The 17,377-nt window shown below is 39.2% G+C and overlaps 1 pseudogene; it reads right to left on the bottom strand.

Annotated features, from left to right (window-relative positions):
* The window catches only part of LOC146462422 (L-fucose kinase-like), a 33,256-nt pseudogene extending 17,007 nt beyond the window's left edge, over positions 1–16,249 (bottom strand).
* Positions 16,250–17,377: the final 1,128 nt, after the last annotated feature.

Raw genomic sequence — 17,377 nt, forward strand, 5'->3', positions numbered from 1 at the left:
GAAACAGAGGAGGTGTGTATCTTTGTGCTGGTTTCAGTAAACATACCTCCGCGGCCGTGAAAACCGCTCGCCTTCTTAAAATCTGTTCTGCTCCTTCATAATGTCGAGCCGCTCGAATCAGCAGATCAGGTCTGTCGAATTAATAACATCAACGAAACATTGCTTTACATTTTCTTCAGAACTGATACTAAGGCTGTACCTGTTAGGTTATTTACCTGTTCTGAATTCTTAGCTCTGCCAGTCAGCAAAAATTTACAAAAAGGGATGCGATGGAGACGCATTAGAGAGCGTTAGGAAGCCTCACAAGAAATTATTTAAGATTGGACATGTACTTCTCTCAATATTAAAATAGACTTAGTATAATTATCTGCTCTTATCACCCTTATTAATAGTTTTGCCCTGTGTCTATGCAAGTGTGTTTATGTTATTTAATGTATATTATTTTTTCTTTTGTTTTCCTTTTTTTTTTTTAATTCTCCCTTACAGAAAACGATAATTTAACTATCTTTGTATGTTTAGAGCTAAGTATTAGGAAAACTACTTTTTGCCCTTTCTCCGTTACATTTACACATTTTTCCCCTTTTTTGGTAATAATTACTAGTTTGATGAATTATGTTAGGATGAAAATAGGGTTTGATGGGGAATTTCCAGGTAGGATGGAAGAGCTGGGACAAGGAGCTAGAAGCTACTGTCCACAGAGTTAAAGCAAAGCGGTTGTGTATCACAAAGCCTCTTTGATAAGTTACCTATCAAGCCATCGATTTCACTCTTCCGCGAGCGCTTTCACTCCAGCAGGGATATCTCCTTCCTAAATAATAATAAAAAAAACCGGTAATAAAGTAATGAATAGCTTCTTGACGAACAGCAGTATGATGCTCACGGTACAAATAGCCTTCCTAGCTATAGTTCCTACAAGGTTCCTACAAATCTGGGGCAGGATTAATTCCTCTTAAGATGTATCCTAAGTATGGTGTATTGTTGGATTAACAATAGCCTGTTGTTAAGAAACAATATACATCTTGATACATCTTAACTTCCTGTATATAATTATTTTCATCAATTTTATCTCTTATTTTATTATTTATTCATTTTTATCGTGGCATGCCTGTAAACTAGCTGGTGGAGTTTTTGAACTAAACCATATAGCTAAGCGCATGTTTTTCCATCTTAAATAAAGTTCAGTTTAGTTAACTTAAGAGGGTTTGTTGAATCCGTCCCCAGGTCTTTCAATGGCTCTACTAAGTACTGAAGTACAGCCAAGGGTATCATTAGTGTAAGTTAGATCTTTCATTTTGTTGTCACTGCTGTAGGCGTCATCGTTTTTTATTTTGTTTTTGTTTCAAGCTATACCTCTAGATATTGCACTGCCTCCATCCAGGATTCATTGCGCGCCGGACCGCTTCTCAGCCCAGCCCTCTCTCCTGCCATCGCCCCTAAGACGTCAGCAACGCAGGCCAGAGTCCTTGCGGCCACGCCTGGAGAGCTCGAGGTAGCCGCAACTGAGGAACCGAAAGAAGTGAATGGACATCAGTTATCCCAGTACTAAAACTGAACAGACCTAATTTCATCCAAGATGATTAACGACTTTATAGCAACATAACAAATTTTATGATGCATTACATGCAATTATCAGGAAAATATTGAATGTCACCTTGAGAGCCGCCACTATGCGCACGATGTTGAGCTCATTCTCTATCCACAAAGCGCGTGGAAAGAGAGTGGCCATAGCCAGGGCTAGTGAAGTCCTTCGTGGTTTTTTTTTTCTGCGTCCCCGAAATGGAATATAGGACGCCATTTCATGAGCTAGGGTCAATGGAGCTACGTGAAGGGCCAAATTATTTTGCAGATGTCATATAGCAAAGTTTAGGTAACACATTCTTCCTCAGCTATTTTAAGGTGGTCGGCCTGACAGGAGAACTTCCGCTCTGTAGACAGAGCGTGACTACATGAAGGGCCAAAGTATTTTGCAGGTGTCAAATAGCAAAGTTTTGGTAGCACATTCTTCCTCAGCTATTTTAAGGTGGTCCTGACAGGAGAACTCCCTCTCTGTAGACAGGTACAGAACCATACCAGCTGTAATTATAATAACAAAGTTACCTTGATCTAAAACCTCCAAGATATCTTTCTCGAATCCTTCTTGTGTGCAGCTTCTAAAGAAAGGGAGGAGACAATCATTCCTGTTGTTTCTTAACGTGTTCTCGACTGTCGCCTTTCCAATTTGAAACCACAACTTCCTTCTCCATTCAAATTCTGCCGTCAAATCCACCAAAGACATGATTTCCTTCAACGACAACCTCAAGGAAGACCGCCATCTAAAAGAACAAACCGTTACAGGAAAGTTTAACTCAGAAAAAAAAAACGGCGGAATGTCAAACAGCGAGTTGTGTTTGGTTTCTCCGTCATTTATCTTTGATATTTCCTTTCGAGATGTTTCTCATAATCGTAATAGAGATAAGAAATATATAATATACTAAATATTACTACAGTGACATCCAAAAAATTGAGGCACAAAATTTTTCGCACAAAACGTGATTACGGGATAGACGGCTTTTTTAAAAATGCAACGTGATAACCACGTGCATACTGGCTAGAGACTAATAATGCCCTTGTAGACCGAAGACAGGTGTACAGCACTTACAAATCACTTGGCTTGTAGGTGGAAAAAATTCAAAATATGTATTGTTTAAGATCAGGATTGAGAAAGACTGTACAAATATATCGGAGAATTCCAAATACATGAACGACTGCAATATCAGTTTTTAATGTTCTATGTGGTGATAAATATTTCTCAGTACTGATTCTATTAGCTGCAAGCCGTTTTCTTTTTTTCCGCAAGGGTTCATCGATTACTGTAGCTCAAAATGCGTTAGAAAACTTTAGACATACGGCGTGGTCAAGCGCACAGTTTTACTTTTGAAGGAGATCCTGAAGTCGTTGTCCTAGCAACTGAAGTAGCCGCTGGTCACATGAATCTGGCTTGCTGATAATGTTTCTGTTGATGTCCGCGCCTTGAAAAGGTGAAACGTCACAGGTGACCATGGCCAACCACAAGATGTCATCTTTACCAGTTTTCTCGTCTGGAGAGTCGAAGAAATGAACAACGGAGAACAAACTAGCGTTCCAAAGGCATTGCTCATATTCAGGCTGAAATTTACAAACACCATGATTAGCTGAACCAGGTTTCATCATCAACTGTATGATAGACATCACAAGGTGTCTCCTTACCTTAATTCTCACTAAAACACATAATTCTGTCAAACATGAAGTCATATGAAAACGACAAAAGGGCCTGTTTTATATGAAGTACCCAAATTCAGGGTTAGGTGCATTTCTGGACATAAGTGAGACCGCTCTTTACAATTCCGCAAATACACTTTCGCTTGTATTATTAGTACAGCTTCAAGAGCCTTTTTTCTCAGTCAGTTGAGCTTATACCAGAAAGATCGGAGAACTTATAATTAAAATGGAAAATTGCTACCAGTGTGTAGGCTATATGATGAATTACAAATAACCTTGAGGTGGGTGGGGGTTAAACAAAACTTACTGTTGATCTTGAAAAACTTACTATTCCAACCCAGATTTCTTCAGGGCTTATCCCTGTTACATCAAAAAATGTCTTCCATGGTTTGTTACAGTAAGAACTGTTTGGTGACGAAAATGGTGCCTGTACGACAACACAAAAGAAGAAATGAGTAAAATCAGTGGTGTTACATCTTCAGCGCTACCAAGAGAACCATTAATACACCGAAATGTTCAAACAGGAACCACGGGATGGCCGAGTACAGTCCATTAAATTATAAAATCGTCAATGTGGCAACCAGGAGAAGAGAGCTGCTGACTGAACGTTACACAGAACATATAACACTATGCGTCAGAATGAATGCATGAAAGCCCTGTGTACCCACTAACTAACGAGCCCATGGACGCAAACACAGACGAACTGAACAAATGGACAAACACATGAAAGAACACTCGAATTAACGAACAAACAATCCATAATTGAACGAACAAAAAGAAAGAACGAAATCGTGAACTAACAATCGAACTAACCCAGGGATCAACGAACGAACAAACCAACAAACCAACGATAAACGCACGCGTGAATGGACATTAAAAGAACAGACGCACGAACGAACGAATGCAAACATATACGCACGCATGAACGAACAAACAAACGAGCGAACGATAAACGCACGTGAACAAACAAACGAACGCACGCATTAACGAACGAATGAACGAATAAATGTACGCACGCATGAACTTATTTTTTCGAAAAAAAGAATGAACACAAAACACACCTGAACGAACGAACAAACAAACACAAATTGCTGAGAATGAAAGGATTAATAAATATGTTCTCTGAACATATTTACAACTTTCTCACCTGCAGATCATCATGAACCCCCATTACAGCCAGGACTCGCTGAGGCTTATCACCCAGTCGTGGAAGACACACTTTGAACTGCATGGCACATAAATCATTAGAAAAAGTAACACCTTGTGGTGCATCCTACAAAAAATGACAGCATGATTATCAAAATGATTGAAATTCTAAAACTGAAAAGAAAACAAAACCAAAAAGTATTAAACATAAAAGTCATCAAACCTTCATGGTATGGGATGAAATGCCGATTAGTATGGACCCTGCTCCAAACGTTATATCTCCCTGCAATCATCAAAAATACTGAACATTTGTGGCATTCTCAAACAAAAGCAGACCAAATGCTCAGACGTTCTTTGACCCTTCTTTCTTGAACACAAGCCCCCAATAGCTAATTATAAAATCATACAAAGGGCGCCCACGGGGTCCCCGTCAGCCAATTTCTGGACTAAAACCTGCCTGTTTTAGTTGCAATTATAAAAATACTCCAGGAAATTTCAAATACATTTGACATTTAAAATGAGTTGGAATAATGGCGACGACGTTTGAAAAAACGCGATTTCATTTTAATAGTGACGTTTTCCAGTCGCTGCCTTCGCCGTCGTCGTTGCTAACCCTCCCTTACGTATTAATGACAGAACTCTCGTAAGTATTCACAGCATTCACCTTTAAATGGCAGTTGGAGATCACCGAGTTCTCTCCAATCCTTATGCCATCCTCTACTATCGAGTTAACCACGACACAGGAATTGGAAATAAGAGTGTTGTTGTTTAAATTTCCATTCTAAAAAAAAAACAAAAAAATAATAATAATAATAACGATTAATGATACTCGCGCAGTTTTTTTGTAGGTGGAAGCTCCTAGAAACAAAAAAAAAAGGATCATGACAGTGAAGTGTAACGAATTTTGTGCAAGTTAGAAAACATTTTCCTGTGCAATTTATTAGGGAGGATTTGTAGGACTTTCAGCATTGAATTGCTTTCAGTTTCAAATCAGTGACAACATTTCTTTCTACAGTGGCTACACTCATATGCTGACAAAAACGATTCAATTTACTAATAAAGGAGACTCGCTAAAAAAAAGAGCTAGAACAAGAAATAAATTATGTCCAAGAATCCTCCTTTATCACCGTAATTGAAACTGTTGGAAAAACGTTTAGTCGAAAGGACCAAGTTTGAATTTCTCACCTTTTAAAATAGCGAAGATATAGTCCATTAAGTCTTAAAATTGTATAGAGGTACGTTTGATTGTACGGGGACGGGTGAGTTTTACCTGCCTTCCTACGAACGTCTGCAAAACTTCCTAAATCAGTACGGACTCACAGAGTTGTTCATGAATATCAAATAACAGAAAAGAGTCTCCTTTCATTGCACTATACTCACCTTGTAAAACGCCACGTGCGTAAGTCTGTTGAGATCAAACGGCACACTACTGAAGTTAAGAGATTCAATACTGTCCAGCATTTGTCTTTTGTAACACTCTGCAGAGGGCTCCATATAATCAAACGTGCCATTTTCAAGGACAACTGTTGAAAATGAAAATTCTCAGCGTTAATGCGTCAGTCAAAGCAGCAGTGCCCAAAAATTTAGAAACAAAAACATTTGTTTCCTTAACCTCCTTTCAGCTGCACTCCTCGTAGACTCTGCCAAAGCCTCGCCCTCGCCGTCCTCATGAGCATCACTTCCTGTTGTGGGGTTCTACTAGTTTCCGTCTGGACACCGCGTCCATATGAACCGCTCCTCTCCCCGTCAACAAAGGCCGACTCAGTGACATCCTCAGCCAAGCAAAGAAGAATGTCGAAGATCATGGATAACTGTTAAAATAAAGTGTTTTTTTTTTTTTCATCATGGTTCAGATGACTTAGATAAAATGAAAGTTTAATCTACTACTTGCTACAGGATGGAGTTTAACCGAATTAAACTGAACAGAATAACTTCATGTTAACACGATACAATCAATCAGCAGAGCTGGTGGGGTCGTAGATTTAAAGCAAATAATTAAAAGATAATGACAAATAATGACTGTATAAACACTAAAATATATTCACAATCCATAAAATCTATGTAGTTTTCAACTTCACGCAAATCAAAACTAAATTCGATTTAAAGTGCCCCTAACCCTTCAATTTGTTTTCTTTTAGTAGATTTCCATATCTTTCAAGAACTCATTTTCGAAAAAATTTTTGAGAAATATTGAATCCTTTTTTTTTTACGAGCGCTAGAAGTGAAGGCAGTCTTGTCGATATTTTCACCTATCGTTCGCATTAGTCCCCCACTCGGCCAAATATGCAGCGTGACGTAAGAAAAGGACATCGTGCAAAAATATCCGAAGATTCGCGGTAATGCTTCAATTGTAAACAGAGAAAATGGTTGAAACATGTGTGACTTTTGGATGCAGCAACTCTCGAAATGTAGAGAAAGGAATCAGCATGCATAAGATTCCTTCTGAATCCTTCTGGTGTCCTTTTCTTACGTCACAGCTAAGAAAGTGTCAAATATCGGACGCTTCTCATTGGCTCGTTCCTAATGAGCCCACGAGACAAAAATTTGTCCAGCGGGGCTTAAAGGGCGCAAAAATTTAAAAATTTCAGTAACTTTTAGCGCTCGTAAAATAAAAAGGATTCAATATTTCTAAAAAAAATTTTCGAAAATGAGTTCATCACAGATATGGAAATCTACCAAAAGAAAACAAATTGAAGGGTTAGGAGCACTTTAAGCGCTGATTTTTTTAATATAATCATATCCTTCAAAGCTATTCGTAACTTTTATCCTTCTGTTTGATCACAGCTACAATGGGATCCAAGATGTTGATCGCCACCTTTTAACAGAAAGGTCGAAAAAGCCAATCTATTATCATGATATTGCAGATATTGCAACGGGGACTTTGATTGGATATTTAAGCCCCACTGCTTAATGACGTAAGGATAGGTTATAACTGTGCACTGGCTTTTATGGTGCATCACTTCATCTCACTTCAGCCTATAGAATGCGCTGCAATTCAAGCTCCTAAAAAACTGTCAAAAATCGATTCTCATCTGCGGAAACTTGAATTTAGATTGATGCAACCGAAAATGGGATGATATCATGAACTTCATACCTGAATAGGCTCAGCTCCATTGTCTAGCCCATAATAAGTACATGCATCCAGCGGGTGGTACACGTGAAGACCCAACACTTTGAAAGCCACCGAGGTACTCATATGCACTACACCGCTGACCTGCCAATCAATCAGTTGGACGTCATCAACGTTTATGTAATGTTTAAAACACGAGTAGCAGTGTTTATTGGGGATTTAAAACCAAGTCTCTGCTTTGCAATACATAAATATAAAAGCCAGAATGTATTGTTAATTTTGAGAAAAACGAAACTTATCTGGGAGAACAATACTTTATCTTAAAGTGCATGATCGCCATTATTTTGCATGACGATGGGTAACACAATAACTGCCCAGTGGTGATAAAGTAAAGTATATAATTAATCTCTTTACACACCCAGAGTATCCTACTTTTAAAGTCAAGCTATCTTAGCAACACAAGCAAGTTGTGTTTGTAACTGCGAGGGTCTCTTATTTATTAATTCTTTCATTCAAGATTCAAACGAATGAACTTCATTAGTTTCATTTCCATCTCTTCAATTCGTCCAGTATGTTACATGTAGTATATGCTCGGATACGTGTAGACTATTATGGGAGAGACTAGGGAGAACGCTACGGGGAAATCTGTAATGGCGGTTCTTTGCTAGCTGTTGTGTTCGCGTTTTTAATCCGGTTTAATCCGTGACTTGAATGTGTGTTTGGACTCTACATTACGAACTCACAAAATGACCATCTTCCATGTAATTGAAAGCCTGGTTGATCCTGAGAGCGGCTGTACCGGTATTGCAGAATCCACCGTGCAATCCTGAATTTTGTCAAGCTTTCTTTTTCCATCTGCTTTAGTTTGCAGATATTTTGAGGGTTGGTCTCAAGACCCTGGTATTGCAGCGATCAAGTCTTATTTTCCAGTGCTTTAGTCAATGTCCTTATGCCAGGACCATACTGTAGGACAATTTCCACCGAAGCTCGACTGAAGCTGAAGCGAACATCTAGTCGCTTCAATTCCAGTTGGTTGGAGTTCCAGACAATTTCGAAGCTTCAATAGAGCCTTTCATGCTTTGTCTCGAATCTCACCTTCGGTTAGCTGAACTTTGGACTATTACTATTTATTATTAAACTGATCTGAAAATCAGGAAAATCAGGCTATTAGGGACGTCCGATTAGTATGGTTTTAAAATATGCTAGGCAGTATAGTACAGTAGACATAAAGTCTTTAAGTTCAAGTTATTATGTAGTAAAACCTCAACTTCCCGAGCAGTTCTTACTTTTAAACAACTCGTCCGTCTGTAACGATTAATTCACTGGTTTAAAAGGATTTTCAACTTACCACGGGGACCTTGCCATTCTTTAGAGCAAAGCTTCTTATTTTATCCTCACTTTCTCTGAAAATGATATCTTTAACCTTTCCCTGGGGGAATTTAAACAACAAATCAACGTAAGCACAAATTACAGGTAAGGCTTAGCTAAGCGATTTGCTTCTCTTTACTTTGTTGTAAAAATATCTTTATCCTTAAGTAATTTTTAAAAAACAAGCAAGAGTGTTTTATCGGGCGCCTCGTAGTTTCAGACCCGATAAAACACGTGCTGCGAGTTTTTTGAACGGCTTCAAAAACATTCCTGGAAAAGTGTGTGTCAATAGAGTTCTTAACAATTATGCTTTTGTGAACGTTGGAAATTAGCATACGAGAAAAACACCGCATACTAACGAGGAGTGTTTTATCAGCTGATAAAACACCGCATACTAATAAGGAGGAGATTTATCGATACAAAGTCACTGCGCGTGATGTATTATCGACCATTTGATGGGTCGATGAGATTATGGATTATTAATGAGTTTTTGAAATTGGCTTTAAAGACGTTCCTTACATCCTCTCCCAGTTTGACCACACCATGATCTCTTGCATATTGCACGTCTCCTTGTGAGAGAATCATCGTAATTCCTCCTGACAATCGCTTTATCCTCCTGAAAATCCCTTTGATTGAATGAAAGAAGTCAACATTATCACCTAAGGCAATAAAAATTTCCAAAAAAACCACCCCCCTCTATAAACGCAAGCAAATATGTTGTGAACCTGATTATAAAAGCGAGGCTGAGTGCAAAGCTTTTCATATTAAAATTAGTTTTGTTTAGCATATTAATATTAACAACAAAGGAAAAGGTATTTTAGCCATTTGATATGCCGGCAAAGGATATGGATTTTTGGGGGTTATAGGTTTGAAATAATAGGCCATTGATAAAATCTCGTGGTTGAACATCAATTTAAATATATTTTGCGTTAACAATACAACAAACCAAACGTTCCTTCTAATTAAGAGCACACTCCAGTGCAAAAATATGTAATCAAACGCTATTTGTCTAGGGTGAAATCATCGGTGGATAAACGAACAAGTTAGTGAGTCAATCCAGCAATGGCTCAAACCCAAAGAGACGGTTCAGTACTCTCATAAACAATAGTTTGCTGATTGTGAAACTGAGTCATAGAAAAGCGTCAGCATATTTCAATTTAACAATTCCCCACTCCAGAAACTGTGAAAATACTGGAACGAGGCGAATAAGGGATTGTGGGAAAATTTGGGTAGACGGATGGATATCCCACCAATAAAATAAATGCATTTCTCGGCCTTTATTTTGAGGTGGGGGGGGGGGGGGGAGGGTAGCGTAGCGCTTGGTAAATAGTTTTGACCTAAAAGAGTATTCCCCACTCAAACGATCCCATAATTCCTCACTTGTACCAGTCTCCCCGTATTTTCTGGAGTGGGAAATTGAAACCACGTTACCATTTTAGAAAAATACGGTTACCTCAGATTCACATTTTAACCTTTCTTTTTGGTTATGGTAACTGGTCAGCTTTAACCACTAAGAGCAGAATTTTAATAAACCCATGTTACACAGCAAAGTTTTTCTCGATCGAGCATTGACGAAACTAGTACACGAAAGTCCTTTGTAAGAATCCCGGGAATGTGCTGATGTAGCAACAGTCTCGTGGTCGTCATGGCAACCACGAGATTAAAAAAGTGTCAAAAATTAATGTTTTTTGTTCTGCATGGATGAATGGTTTCTTGCATCAGATTCCTACATAACAATACTGTAATCCTATTAAAAAATATTGTTTTCATAATCTCTGGGTAGCAAACCCCACCCAGATTCCAAACTGTACCCCCCCTCTCTCTCCAAGCTTTTCGCTCACGACAAAAGTTGCTACAGACTCGACCGCAATGATGCAATGATATATATGTTACTGGCAGCGTGACTAAGAAGAGAGGGCTAGGTTTATTGGGTAACTTTAACTAGCAATGACATACTTAGGTCTGGAGCAATTGATGGTATCATATCTGCACTGCAAATCCACACACCTGGAGGGGCATTCACTGATAACTACAACGGTACAAATCCATCAGTTAAACGTGTCATTAGTTTCCTAATGAAGGAAACAAAACATAACCAGCGGGTACAGAGGAGTCAAATTCAAAGGGTAATTGCAGTGGGAATTTGAATTTGTTGCATCAAATGAACCTGGCGTCAAAGCTTCATGCGATCTTGTTACCCGCGTTGAAATATTATCCGCAAGCCGGCGCAAACCTTCAATGACTGTGGGTGTATGACTGGCGATGAAAATAGTTCGGCACTTCGTGCCTCATTGAAAATGTCGCCCGATAATTTCTCCGCAGAAAACCATGCATTGCTGGCCTCTGTCTTTTTCAATAGACGTGTAACAAGATCCCATATTTTTCTTTTTTCATTTTTCAATTTTTTTTGTTTGGTAACGTTCACATATTTCAATCAACAAATGATTCGATTTGTGCTACCACTGGGCTAGTTTTGCCGGAATTACGGTCAGATTTGAACTCCTCTGCGCCTTGTCAAATATACTGGTGTAACTAGTAGTTTTAATATCAGTAATGGTACTGGGGGTACTGCCTGTACCAGTAATAAAGCTGTAGATATAAATATGTGTCAGAGGTTTAGTTTTAAAAATTATTATTTGCAGCCATTTTGATCAGAGATAGGAAGCGTATTTTTCCTTTTTATGGTAGGACTGCAATCCGGTAATACTATTTTCCCATCAATTTTGGCTTCAAAATCCAGCTAAAAAATAAGACCCACTAGCCTCTTGAGGTGGTTTTCAATTTAATGTCGTAAAACCAAAACCAAAGTAGTTACTCTGGCCAATCACAAAAGACTCAAACAGTACAATGAATAAATCAGAATTTAAGGCAATTGCATGTAAGTTTTAGTTTTGCTTTTCATTGTCAGTTGAGAAAGCGGCACGAGCCTGTCAACCAATCACCAAGCTTTGTACAGTAAAAGAAAAACAAACACGAATTGAAAACCGTTCGAAACCACATTTTTAGTTGTACTCGAGAAAATTATGGCCAGCAGGTATTTGCGGAACCTCAATTCAAAATACTTACCGTTTCTGTCAAAATGTGAAGCACATAGTCAAAATTTGAGACTAGAGAATCACAAAGATTCTCTTTTGGTTCTTCTGTGTGTTTTGCCGGTAGAAGATTGAAGAATCTTCCACAAGAGCTGAACGGAAAATTGTTACCCTGTGAAGGAAATACATTGCATTTCAGAATAAAGGACAACTCAGCTGAAAGGACAACGTAGAAGCTTTGTTGGCAACTTCCATTTTGCTCTGATTTTTAATCGCCAAGAGTGATCAATAACTGATTTCTTCTCACGGTTAATAGCACTTTGTTTGCAAGTCCTAATGGCACAAATCATCACCGCAGATTGTAGGAGGCAGGGCTAAAGGTACAAAACCAGGAAAACGGAGAAAAAATGTCTACATTAGGTGGGTAAGAAAAGGGTGGGAGGTGGAGCTGGTAGCGGCAAGATTGCTGTTTGGTCGATCTCTCAGTCTTCTCCTCCTTGAGCAACAATTGAAACTACTGAACTGGGACTAAAAAGATGAAAGTCTATCCTTGGGAGTAATTCAGCGCTATTGACAACTAACTCATTGAGACGTAGGGGGCAGAAACCTGATAGAAAGGGGTGTTGCAATTCTAGAGTAGTTGGGGTAAAGGGGTCAGGGCATGGAGTAAGATGTTACATGGTGGCAGGAGTTGTGACATGTTTTCCCGTTTCTCCCCTTTCCTGTTCCCTAAAAATGTTATTTTACAGGTTCACATGTTCCTGTAGTCAAGTGACAGTTCTCGCCATTCTTTTCTGCATTTGTCTTGTCAACAAATGTCAATATATCTCAGTAAAACCCTCGTTAACCTCAATCCCAGTCCTTTGCCTCCTTTTACTCGTTCTTTCTTTTTTCATCTTTTTTTCCCACTATCTTTTCTTTCACAATTCACACTCTACCGTGGCTCCCGCCATCTTCTCTCCCAGATCCCCCCTGTTTGTCCTGTGTTCCTGGCCATCTATCTTCTTCCAAGATAGCAAGTGGCCACATAGTTTTAGGAGTGTAAAAGCATAGTTACATACCATATGCATAATGAGGATTCTTGCATTCTCCAAAACACTTTCAGTTACAACCTAACAAAAGCAACCCGAAAGTTGTCAAATAAGTAAAAGATGTTTGTTCAACAGTTTATGGTGTGGAGTGGAAATTCCCCTTTTTTAATTGGAATTTCTGGTGAGGATATGTCGCCTATCTCTCAAATCGTGACCCTGTTTCCGATTAGAATATTTCTATACCCATTCTCTAAAATCTATACCAATTGGCATTGCTGATGCTTGTGTATCTAAAGCGGTCAATCTCACTTTGTAATGTGAAATGATTTATCCCATGCCATGGAGAATACAGCCAATCAGAAAGCTAGAAATCCGTTGCATATTATGCGGTATGCAATGGGTAGTATTTCCCGAAAACATCCCGGCGTTCCTCGCGGCTTACAAATTTTTCCCGTCGAAAGATCAATTGAAGAACCTGCGAGAGGTAAAAATTTTCATTCAGAAAACATTACTCTCTTCAACTAAATCATGGAAGAAGAATACCCCAGTTTTGACCTTAATTTTGAATTTCTGGAACCAGACGCCGTACAGGAAAGTTAATTCAATGAGTGGCTTGGGATAAGTTAGTTATGCAGTGCTTTCTCGTGGTATACCGTGGATATCCCACTCGTGATTTGATTTTTCTTCACTCAGTCGTGGGATATTTCACGGTATAACACTCGAAAGCATTGCATAACTAGTATGTATAAGTTTCAGTTACTTAGCCTTTCTCTCTTCTCGTGTTTAAGTCGAAAATAAATCAATATTTTTCAGGATATGTTCTCATCAAAAAAGTTGTTAAAAACTTATCAAAATCGAGAAGCAGACTCTTATACTGACCCGAAAACCAGCTTTTGCACTTAGATGCTCTGTGACCACAAGTAAAGCATTCAGCGTTGCTCCGCCACTTCCAACCCCTCCTTTGGGATCTTCCAGGGTTAAAATCAGAACATCTTTGCCAATAAACCCTTTACTTTGGTGTATTTCGAGTTCTGGCAAAGAAAATTCAATGTTACAGTTAGTGGGCGATAACATCCAGGTTTTGAGAATGATGTATTATTCAGTGAGTGATACTGGCATACTAGAAAAAGGGAATCCGAGTGCTCCTATCAGGAGTCAAACCTATGACCTTCCGATAACTAGTTCGGATGCTCTACCACTGAGCTACAGGAGACGAGTGGGAGCTAAGGTCATTAAACTAGGTTCATGGGACAAACATCCTGCATACTGCTAGGGAAAATGCGCAACTGAATAATTGTGATGGCATATTTTGAGCCTGAAGTCGGGCAAGCAGTGCAACTCACATGGGGCTCCTCTTGGGACATCAATTGTCTTCTGGTTGTTCTTGCAAAGCGAAATGAGCAGATCTGACAGTATTTCTTGATTGTTTTTAATAAAGGATTATTCCGCTCGCGCTTGTTGGATATATAAACAATAATCTCCATTTGGCGCGAAAATATGCTCAGATATTTGTCCGCGGACATTATCTGTTCCGAGAAGCGAACAGTTTTCCGAGAGCGAAGCTCGAGGAAAACTGTGAGCTTCGAGGAGCAGATAATGTCCAAGGACAAATATCTGAGCATATTTTTAAAGCCAAATGGAGGCTATTGTGCTTATTATCCTTCAAATATTTTTCGCAACATGTAGCAACGAGCTTGAGTTTTTGAACATTTTGTTTAAGCATAGTTTACCGTCAAAAACGTTTCGAGCGTATGTTGTTTTCTGATACTGCTTTATCGACCAGCAGGTTTAGCTCTCCTTCTGTCACAAAAGCAAACCGTTCCCCCATCTTGACATTAATTTTAATTGTAAACAAGACGCGCCTTGCAGTTTTTGAAATTGGAGAATATCACTTGAGGAATATCGTCGGACATTCCCCAGTTTTAGCTGAGGGATATTCGGTCACGTGAGCCTTTTAGACCAATCGCGCGCGAGCGAAAATATTTGATGGATTATAAGTGATGATTACAGCCAACTCGGCGCTACACGCCTCGTTGGCTATCTTTCATCTCATGTCTAACAAGCAAGTGGAATAATTGTTTTAATTGTTCTTCTGAAAAACCGATCAGACTAATGCATAATTTGTCAGTGAGACTGGCGCGTTTAATTTACAAAATCGATAGACCCACTTTTCGCAGGGTGTAATTCGGCAATTTCAGAGAAAACAAAAACTCGTTAGTTTTTGATATGATGAAGGTCTAGCTTTTTTTTTTCGCATTTTAAACATTTTTAAAAAATATCGCGAGAATTAAGAGGTTTACTTCTTAAATTTTAATACCTGGAAGCAAACCTCCTATTGTCTCCCTCAAACACGTTCTATAACATTGCTGTTTTAAAGGCCAGTTGCCAAGACACCGGTCCCAAGTCATGATCAGAGGTACCAAGTGATTGCTTTTCTTTTCGCTTTTGCGCTCAAAGCGAATTTCGGGATTTCTTTGTATTATCCAAAACTCGACATCACCATACTGCGATCTTTTTTGTTGGACTTTTTTATAATCTGCCTATACACACACATCACCCTCAAGAAGTCGATGTTATACCGCGATTGACTGAATTCCACCGACCTCAACTCAAAGTCGGACACGCCGACTACCCTAGTTCCCCTAGGAAGGAAAATTTTAAACATGCATTTTCGATCGTGCCGAATTGAAAATGAATTGATATTAGACAGAACAATCAAAAAAGAAAGAAAAACAAATAACATTCTGGAAGTCATTTCCCTCCCTCAAAAAACCAAAAGTAACATGACTAAAATTTTTCTAATTCACTATCACAAAGCATTGCCTTGTCGGTTCTCAAAAGGGTATAAAGCTTAAATGATAGAGAAAGCCGTGCAGAGCTCGTTTGGCTCTCTCCTCTCTCTCATCGAGTGAATTAAAATCGAGTTGTTGAACGAGTCAATGAAGGAATAATTTATGCAGTGAACACGCTACACCATGCAAAATCATCGCATAAAAGCCAAAACATGGTGGACAAGCAAACGCAACATGCTGCACGCAATAATCGCTAAAAATGCACTCTTTTCCACAGTAAAAGCGTTTTTAAGTTTCTTAGAAAGATAATATTATGGGTGGTATGAATACTGACTCAGTATCATTTTGAATAAATAAAGCTCTTACGGTGTGTATCAGTCAACAGACAATAAATTATGGGATAACTGGGTTCATTATCAGCATAAATCACAACAAAATTCTGTGGCGGTGAACAATTCTTACTAACCGTGCCTGGCGCTGAATCTTACCTTTCTGAAAAGCGAGTGCGGTTTTCGTGTTTTCACATGTAAGTACTATTGCGGTCCACGAAGTTTTCTTTTCGTGAGACTTCATGGCCCATTGATAATTTTACGTTTCAAATAATTTCCAACTTTCTGTTATTTATGCAAATGGTAATAGGGAAAATGAATAAACCAACCAATAGTATTCGATCACCAGTTGTTACACATATCACCTCCATCATTAATTTTACGTTTACTCAGCTGTTAATTAATCGCAGTCCGATGAACAGCTGTCCGATTCAAGGACAACCTGAAAAATTCGCTTACTACCTGCAACATCGACCACAAGCAGTGGTCTGACCTTGCTGCTGATCGTGTGGCCTGGCGCCACACAATCCACCAAACTGCTGCCCAGTTCGAAGCGGACAGAAGAAGCTCACTCAAAGACAAGAGAGAGAAGGAGGAAGTCCCGCGCCGCCTCCACCACCACACCAGGCATTACTCATTTTCCCTGCAGACACTGTCTCTCCCGCATCGGTCTGGTCAGCCACGAGCGTGCCTGCAGTCGACAACAACGTGGACAAACCTCATAAATCTTCGCCGTTCGCGATGCCAAGCCATGAATCGCAGTCCGACAGCTCAAGATGTCGTTCACACCGGGACAAATTTTGGTTGAGCCAATGGAGGTAAAATTAAACCGGGTGTTCACCAACGGTTCGTTTCGGCGCTCGAAGGGATCTTTTGCCTTTTTCTAACAACAATGAGCGAGTCTTTGTTAGTTAACACCTGTTTATCAGTGGCTCGGAAACTTCTTGGAACACTTTCTCAATAGAGATTACGTTTACAGCAGAATTGACCACGTTTGTCCTTATTTTCCACTCGCTGTTTTCAGTTTCTCAGTAAAACTGAGTTGTTTTGCGTTAACATCAAAGGCCAGAATTATTTTACACTATTCTCATCTATGTACTCATTTTTTTCGAAAAAAGAGACGTAAGCAGGAATTTCACAATTGCCGTTTGCCGTAAACGCGATTCTGTCTATTGTCTCTTTTTTTGTTGCTCGTTTACTCCGCAAGCCATCCCTCTTTCCGCCTCCCCTGAGACCGATTGCTTTCTCTACAGATAATTCTAGCATCTTCCCATTGTACATAATAAACATCATCGTACATACCTTTCGCTTTTTGGATTCTTTGGCTGAAAATTTTAATTTAAATTGCCGAAAATGTAAGAGAACGAAATGA

The sequence above is a fragment of the Pavona decussata genome, unplaced genomic scaffold (genome assembly GCF_977016875.1).
Source record: "Pavona decussata unplaced genomic scaffold, jaPavDecu1.1 SCAFFOLD_188, whole genome shotgun sequence".
In the NCBI taxonomy this organism is placed as follows: domain Eukaryota; kingdom Metazoa; phylum Cnidaria; class Anthozoa; order Scleractinia; family Agariciidae; genus Pavona; species Pavona decussata.